The sequence below is a fragment of the Hibiscus syriacus genome, unplaced genomic scaffold (genome assembly GCF_006381635.1).
Source record: "Hibiscus syriacus cultivar Baekdansim isolate YM2019G1 unplaced genomic scaffold, ASM638163v2 tig00111330_pilon, whole genome shotgun sequence".
Lineage (NCBI taxonomy): Eukaryota > Viridiplantae > Streptophyta > Magnoliopsida > Malvales > Malvaceae > Hibiscus > Hibiscus syriacus.
The window spans coordinates 12,182,905-12,190,471 of record NW_024063059.1 but is presented as its reverse complement, the minus strand read 5'-3'; the positions used below and the strand labels follow the sequence as shown (position 1 = coordinate 12,190,471).

General features: G+C 38.9%; 1 pseudogene; it reads left to right on the top strand.

The window, feature by feature from the left end:
- The first annotated feature begins 3,286 nt into the window (after positions 1-3,286).
- LOC120158721 lies at positions 3,287-7,235 on the top strand (annotated as a pseudogene).
- The last annotated feature ends 332 nt before the right edge of the window (positions 7,236-7,567 follow it).

The window sequence follows — 7,567 nt, the reverse complement described above, 5'->3', positions numbered from 1 at the left end:
AATATCGACCCATATTTCAAGAAGGTGTAGTCTTTTTGTCTAAACCTAATTTGTTTAATTTAATAACTCAAAAAGATAACACGATCCTTGAACAACACTACAGTCTTCATTTTACTTACAACTGATAACACAAAAATTGGAAATAATTGAGATCTTAGAGACAAGAAGAGTCTTATCCGAATCGACACTTAATTCAATTAATCGATTGAGTAATTTTGTAAACACTCGTTTTTGTCCGATATTTAATTTAAACATTTTATTTTTATCTTTTTCGTATTTTTTTATTAGTATTATATAGTATATATTATTATTTATTATTATTACTATTTATTGGTATATTTAATAATATTATTATATTATTTATTATTGGTACTATTTTATTTTATCATATTAGATTTAAAATAAATAGTAACTTTATTCATATTCAGACTACAGATCTCATAGAAAATCCGATTGCAAGTCTAAAGCGGTATTGTTTCCCAAGATAGCACCATGTGTGCAGCACTCACGCGCAAAAAAGCTGCAAACACGCACAGACGCTCCGACGAGGCCTTTGCCAACCTTAGCGAACCTGTCAACGACACAAGGGGAAAGAAATCAGAAATGAAGATTTTGAAAAATCTAAAATTGGGATTTCAAATCGCTTTGACCCAAATCCCTGAATATTCAGGATTCAATTGATTATTTGCTGTAAATATAGAAAGGTTTCATGTATAAAACGCGAAGAAAACAGTGAAATATGGAGAGGGATACCGAACAAAAAACAGTAAGGGAACCGAGAGTTGGAAGGAGGGGGATACAATAGAGGAAGGAGAACAACACCACTGTATTTTTAACAAATAAAGAATCAATAAAGCATCTCCTTTTCAATATCTTCCTTATGGTACTATTTTGGTTTGCATGATTTCTTTGTAATGTGATGACCAACATGTAAAAGAAAGAGCCCGGCGAGGGAGAGAAGAATAAAACATGAAACAAAGAGAAGGGGAGGAGTCTTCCCATTCGGCCGGCGACAGTCGGGGTCACCGGAGACAAATCCGACCGTTGAGAAGGCAGAGGGGTGGACGAAGAGTAACATATCTCCAAACAGAGACGATCGAACGGTGGACGGCGACAGATCGGAGCAAAGAAAAACGAACGATTTTTGGCCTTTCGTTGCAATCCGAGCCATTTCAGAGAAACGACCACCGGATTTGGACTCAGGGGACCAAAATGAGTCACCCTCTAAAATATGGTATCTAACGAACATTATCGGCGACGATGACCGATGACTTTATGTCGATTGTGTAAAGAAAGAAAGCACGACAAATTTACTGGAAATGCGTACAAATGATTAAAAAACAAAAAATTTGGCCTTTAAACGTGATGTTGAACTTTACGAGGCTTCGAAGTTTGATCAAGTAATTTTTTATGGGTAAAGTATAGTAATGGTCACTGAATTTTTTTAAAGCTTTCATTTAGGTCTCAATTTTTAAAACTTGCAATACAGTCCCCTAACATTTAGTACGTTTGCAATATGATCCCTGGTGTAACCGACTGTTTGACGTCGTTACATTGTCGTTAGTACGTTTGCAATATGGTCACTGAACTTTTCAGGCGCTTGCATTTAGGTCCTCCAACTTTTAAAACTTGCAACACAATCCTCAATTTCATTCTAAACCCCAAATTCTTTTTCGATCTCAATTTTCCTTTTTTTTTGCTTATCTCTTCTCATTTCCAGCGTAACTTTTTAGTCGGGGATGTATGAGAAATTCTAATCTAACTTTGAATTATGTGGAGGTTTTGACTTGAATAAGGGTCCATTGAGAGAAGACCCGACCAAAGGACTATCAGGACCATCAACGATTCAAGGTGTAATGTTAGATACAGGTTATCTCAGGTGAAGCATAGATGTTCGATGAAATGTTTGTGAGAAAAAAATGGGGTTAGAAACGCAGAGTTGACAAATACTACTAAGATGAACTAAGTATCATTGTTGAAAGTCACCGACAAAGCTGGAATTATTTTGTATAAATGACATATAATAATTCCTTCGTTTAATCCTTGTGGTTAAAGATTTTCCAACAGATGATCAAATATATTGAAATCCCAAACAGCGCATTCACCTCTCAGTCTCTTTCGCAACTCGAAAGGCATCATGACAGTGTCAAGTAGCTGCCCCAAATATACTACCCTGCCATGATGCCTTTCGAGTTGCATGCATGCATAATTGTCTTCTAAAGCTATAATTCAATATAATTCAACTGTAAAATTTCCAAAACATGTAAAAATGGAGAAGCGAAAAAAGAAATTCGAGATCAAAAAGGAATTTAGGGTTTAGAATGAAATTAAGGATTGTGTTGCAAGTTTTAAAAGTTGGGGGACCTAAATGCAAGCGCCTAAAAGGTTCAATGACCATTTTGCAAACGTACTAACGGCAATGTAACGGCGTCAAAATAGCCAGTTACGTCAGGGACCATATTGTAAACGGACTAAATATTAAGGGACTGTAATGCAAGTTTTAAAAGTTGGGGACCTAAATGAAAGCTTTAAAAAAGTTCAGTGACCATTACTATACTTTACCTTTTTTATCTATATATTTTATAACATTACTCGGAAAGATTTTTTAGTTTTAAATAGAATTATACATGATAATTAATTAAATTGGAATTTAAATTCTCTTTTCCATTTTTTTAAAAATAAAATAATTGATTAGATATCAAAGGGAGTTGAGGAGTGTTAATTTTCTCCCCCACGTAGTCGATTTTTGAATCTGTTTCTTGATTTTCGAATCTGTTTTTTTTTATAATTAGACTTTAATTTGTTATTTTAATTTTATTTAATTAGTAAGTTTTTAGGCGATTCAGTCACCGCTTTAAAGGAATGTTGGTGACTCTCTCAAACCACAATTCAATACATATTCGAAGAGAAACTTTAAATAATCCACCTTCAGGCCTTAAAGACGTTTCGACAAATCTAATTTTAGATTAATTAATGATTAATAATTTTTTTAAAATTTAGATAATATTTAATTCAATTTAAAATCAGTTTAGTAACTATATTAACTGAAAATATTTAATATATATATAAAATCAAACTATTTTTAATCTAATTAAATTTATTACACTTTCGAGATTTAATCAAATTTATCTCAAATAAAAAAGTATATCTGTTAGATTTGAGTTAATTTAACTAAAAAAATTTGTAATCAAACAAACGAATTAGTCTCGTTTTCTCATTGGCCCCCAAGCCAATCCTTCGCTATATATACTCCCTCCCTCTACCTACGTTCCATTCGGGGTTTTCTCAATTTTGAGAAAAGGGTGATCTTCACTTGTCATACAAACAAATTTTATACCCACATTAAACGAAAAAGGGTAAACAAAAGAGAAGGTTTTTATTTCGTTGATCAGGTACGTTTCATCTCGGTCTTCTCCTTTTCATGATTCCAGATTTGGTTTTTGTTTTTGTTTTTAATTTTCGAATTGATTTTAGGATAAGTGACCGATGTTTTTCTCTTCTAATTCAAAATAGATTTCAAGTATTCGTGTTTGTCTGTCTGTTTATCGTTTCGAACCTAGGGATTGCTGAGTTATTGATAACTGTTCTTTGACTTGGTGCTGTTACAGTTTCTTTGATCTTTCTGCCTCATCCGCAAAAATTCAAACGGGTTTAGAAAGTTAGTCGACGTCTAATCGAACCATGAGCTATCAAGGCCGAAATAGATCGAGAAACCCTTCACAAACCGCTCGCCAAGAATGGGTTCCTAGAGGTTCTTCATCTGCTACCACCACTGTGGAAAGAAACTCACCAGCCTCCTCTAATTTCAACCAGGCCTCAACTCGAAATGATAATAGGTATAGACCCACTGGTTGGCCCATCAACCTTAGGAGAGATAGGGAAAAGGAAAGGAGTGAGAATCATGTGACGGTGAGGAAGGAGATTGATCCTAATTCGCCGCAGCTTGTGCAGGAAATACAGGATAAGCGGCCCGTCAACCATAGGAGGCAAAATGAAAGGAGTGGGAATCATGTGGCTGTGAGGAAGGCGACCGATCCTAATTTGCCGCAGCTTGTGCAGGAAATTCAGGATAAGCTTATAAAGAATACCGTTGAGTGTATGATTTGTTATGATATGGTACGGTGGTCGGTCGCCATTTGGTCTTGCTCGAGTTGTTACTCCATTTTTCACCTCAATTGTATTAAGAAATGGGCGAGGGCACCCACTTCTGTTGATTTGGTGGCTGAGAAGAATCAGGGTTTTAATTGGCGTTGCCCGGGCTGTCAGTCTGTGCAGTTCACATCCTCTAAGGAGATTCAATATTTTTGCTATTGTGGGAAGAGGACTGACCCTCCACCTGATTTGTACTTGACTCCAGATTCATGTGGAGAGCTGTGTGGAAAGCCACTTGAGGAGCTGGGACTAGGATATGGGGTGATGAAGGATGAACTTTGTCCTCATGTTTGTGTTTTGCAATGTCACCCTGGTCCATGTACCCCTTGTAAGGCATTTACTCCGCCGTGTTTGTGTCCATGTGGGAATAAAGTTATTACAACCAGATGTTCTGATAGGAAGTCGGTTCTTACTTGTGGTCAGCAGTGTGATAAACTTCTCGAGTGTGGGCGTCATCGCTGTGAACTGATTTTCCATGTTGGAGCTTGCGATCCTTGCAATGTTCTAATTAATGCCCCTTGTTTCTGCAAGAAAAAGGTTGAAGTTGTCATCTGTGGTGACATGGATGTCAAGGGAAAAGTGAAAGCAGAAGATGGTATTTTTTCTTGTAATTCAACGTGTGGAAAGAAGCTTAGATGTGGTAATCATTATTGTGCTGAAACTTGCCATCCTGGACCTTGCGGGGATTGTGAGTTTATGCCAAACAAGATAAAGTCTTGTTACTGTGGGAAAACTAGCTTGCAGGATCAAAGGAAAAGTTGTTTGGACCCAATTCCAACATGTTCAGATATATGTGCGAAGTTTCTTCCTTGTCAAGTGCACCGATGTGACCGTGTCTGTCATGCTGGGAGTTGTCCACCTTGTCTGGTTCTTGTCACCAAAAATGCCTTTGTGGGTCAACATCTGGGAGAGTGGAATGCTACAAAACAACACTTGAAAGTGAGAGATTCATTTACAAGCCTTGCGGACGTAAGAAGAATTGTGGTAGACATCGATGTAGTGAACGATGCTGCCCTCTATCAAACACTAATAATCTTCGCCCGGGGGATTGGGATCCACACTTTTGCCAAATGGCATGTGGGAAGAAGCTGAGGTGTGGACAGCATTCTTGTGAATCTCTGTCACAGTGGTCATTGCCCTCCATGCTTGGAAACAATCTTTGCTGATTTGACATGTGCTTGTGGAAGAACTTCAATCCCTCCTCCACTGCCTTGTGGTACACCACCGCCTTCATGTCAACTGCCATGCTCAGTTCTGCTGGCTTGTGGTCATTCATCTTCTCACAGCTGCCATTTTGGAGATTGTCCGCCTTGTTCTGTTCCTGTGGCAAAGGAATGCATTGGAGGACATGTTCTTAGGAATATTCCTTGTGGATCAAAAGATATCAGATGTAACAAGCTTTGTGGCAAGACCAGGCAGTGTGGGTTACATGCATGTGGGAGAACATGTCACCCAGCACCATGTGATGCATCATCTGTAGCTGAACCCGGTTTTAGGGCCTCTTGTGGGCAGACATGCGGGGCTCCTCGGTGAGACTGCAGGCATACATGTATTGCACCTTGTCATCCCTCTGCACCATGTCCTGATGTTAGGTGTGATTTTTGAGTTACAATCACATGTTCTTGTGGCCGGCTTACTGCAACTGTTCCTTGTGATGCTGGTGGTTGTACTGGTGGTTTCAATGCTGATACAGTTTTTGAAGCTTTTATTATCCAAAAATTGTCCTCACCCCTTCAAACAGTGGAGTCAACAGGCAACAAGATTCCTCTTGGACAAAGGAAGCTTATGTGTGATGATGAATGTGCTAAGTTGGAGCGCAAACGGGTTCTTGCAGATGCTTTTGATATCACTACCCCCAACTTGGATGCTCTTCATTTTGGTGAAAATTCTGTTACATCAGAGCTGATTTTTTACCTATACAGGCGTGATCCGAAGTGGGTTCTAGCTGTGGAGGAGAGATGCAAGATTTTGGTATTTGGCAAGAACAGAGGAACAACAACGGGTCTGAAGGTTCATGTGTTCTGCCCAATGCTGAAGGATAAGAGAGATGCTGTCAGTATAATAGCAGAAAGATGGAAGCTTGCTGTTAGTGCTGCTGGTTGGGAGCCCAAGCGTTTTATTGTGGTTCATGTTACTCCCAAATCCAAACCACCAGCTCGTATCATTGGAAGTAAAGGGTCGACTGGTATTGGGACAGTACATCCTCCTGTTTTTGATGCCCTTGTGGACATGAATCCGAGGCTTGTTGTTTCTTTCCTGGATTTGCCCCGAGAAGCAGATATAAGTGCATTGGTGTTGAGGTTTGGTGGGGAGTGTGAACTTGTTTGGCTGAATGACAAGAATGCATTGGCTGTATTTAGTGATCCTGCTCGAGCTGCAATGGCAATGAGGAGATTGGATCATGGATCAATTTATTCAGGGGCTGCTATCTTTGTTCAGAGTGGTGGAACATCAGCTGCTAATAATGCTTGGGGAGGAACAGTGCCTAGTTCTGCTGTAAAGGCAAATTTGTGGAAGAAGCCTGTGACATGGGGTGGTGATGAGGCTCCTGGTGGCACTTCAGATCTGGGCTGTGCGTGGAAAGGCAAAGGCGCTCCAATTGCTGCTTCAATTAACCACTGGAGTGTTCTTGACTCTGAAACAGGTGTGAGCTCATCTTCTGGAGCAGTTCTATCTGAAGATCCTTCAAAGCTGGCTATTATGGATTCGAATGTCGCTGCCAATTCAAGTTCAGCTGGGATGCTGGGTGGTGTTTTAAATGAAACAGAGTCATCAGAGGTTGTAGATGATTGGGAAAAGGCTTATGAATGAGATGAGAGAGAGGACAGAGATATACCTAAAACCTTATGGTCAAGGAGATGGTTTGCCCATTTTCATTTACAAATTATTGGAAAAACTTCAGTTTCGTTATTTTCTTTTCCAGTTTGCACTTTATACCTGATATTATCATATAGGTGTTATGATCTTTCTATTTTTTTCCCTTCTTGCCAAGGCAATGCCCTCTTTGGCTGTAATGGTGAATTTTTGTTGCGTTTGAGAAGCAGCTTAATATACAACCTTTTTGTCAATCTGTTGACTGCCAATCCTTTCTCGTGTTCTCAATATATTTATTTATGTAGCTTTTTGCAGTATAATTGTCTTATCATTATCACAAACTGAACCGGCATGCTACAAGCTGCTGTTATACCTTCTTTATTTTCATAAAACGGCTCTCTCTCTACCTACGAAAGAGTGCTGTTAGATCTGGTATTGTGGTTTGTGCTTCTGCTATATTGATGACTTGCTTTATGTTCATAGCCAGATTTTGTTTTGTTTTTTTTTTTTTGGGGGGGGGGCGCTTCGTAGTCTGTTATAGAAACAGTAATATCCCATTAATGATTTGGGTGGTTTCTGTTGAATGGAAGCACATGTAGTT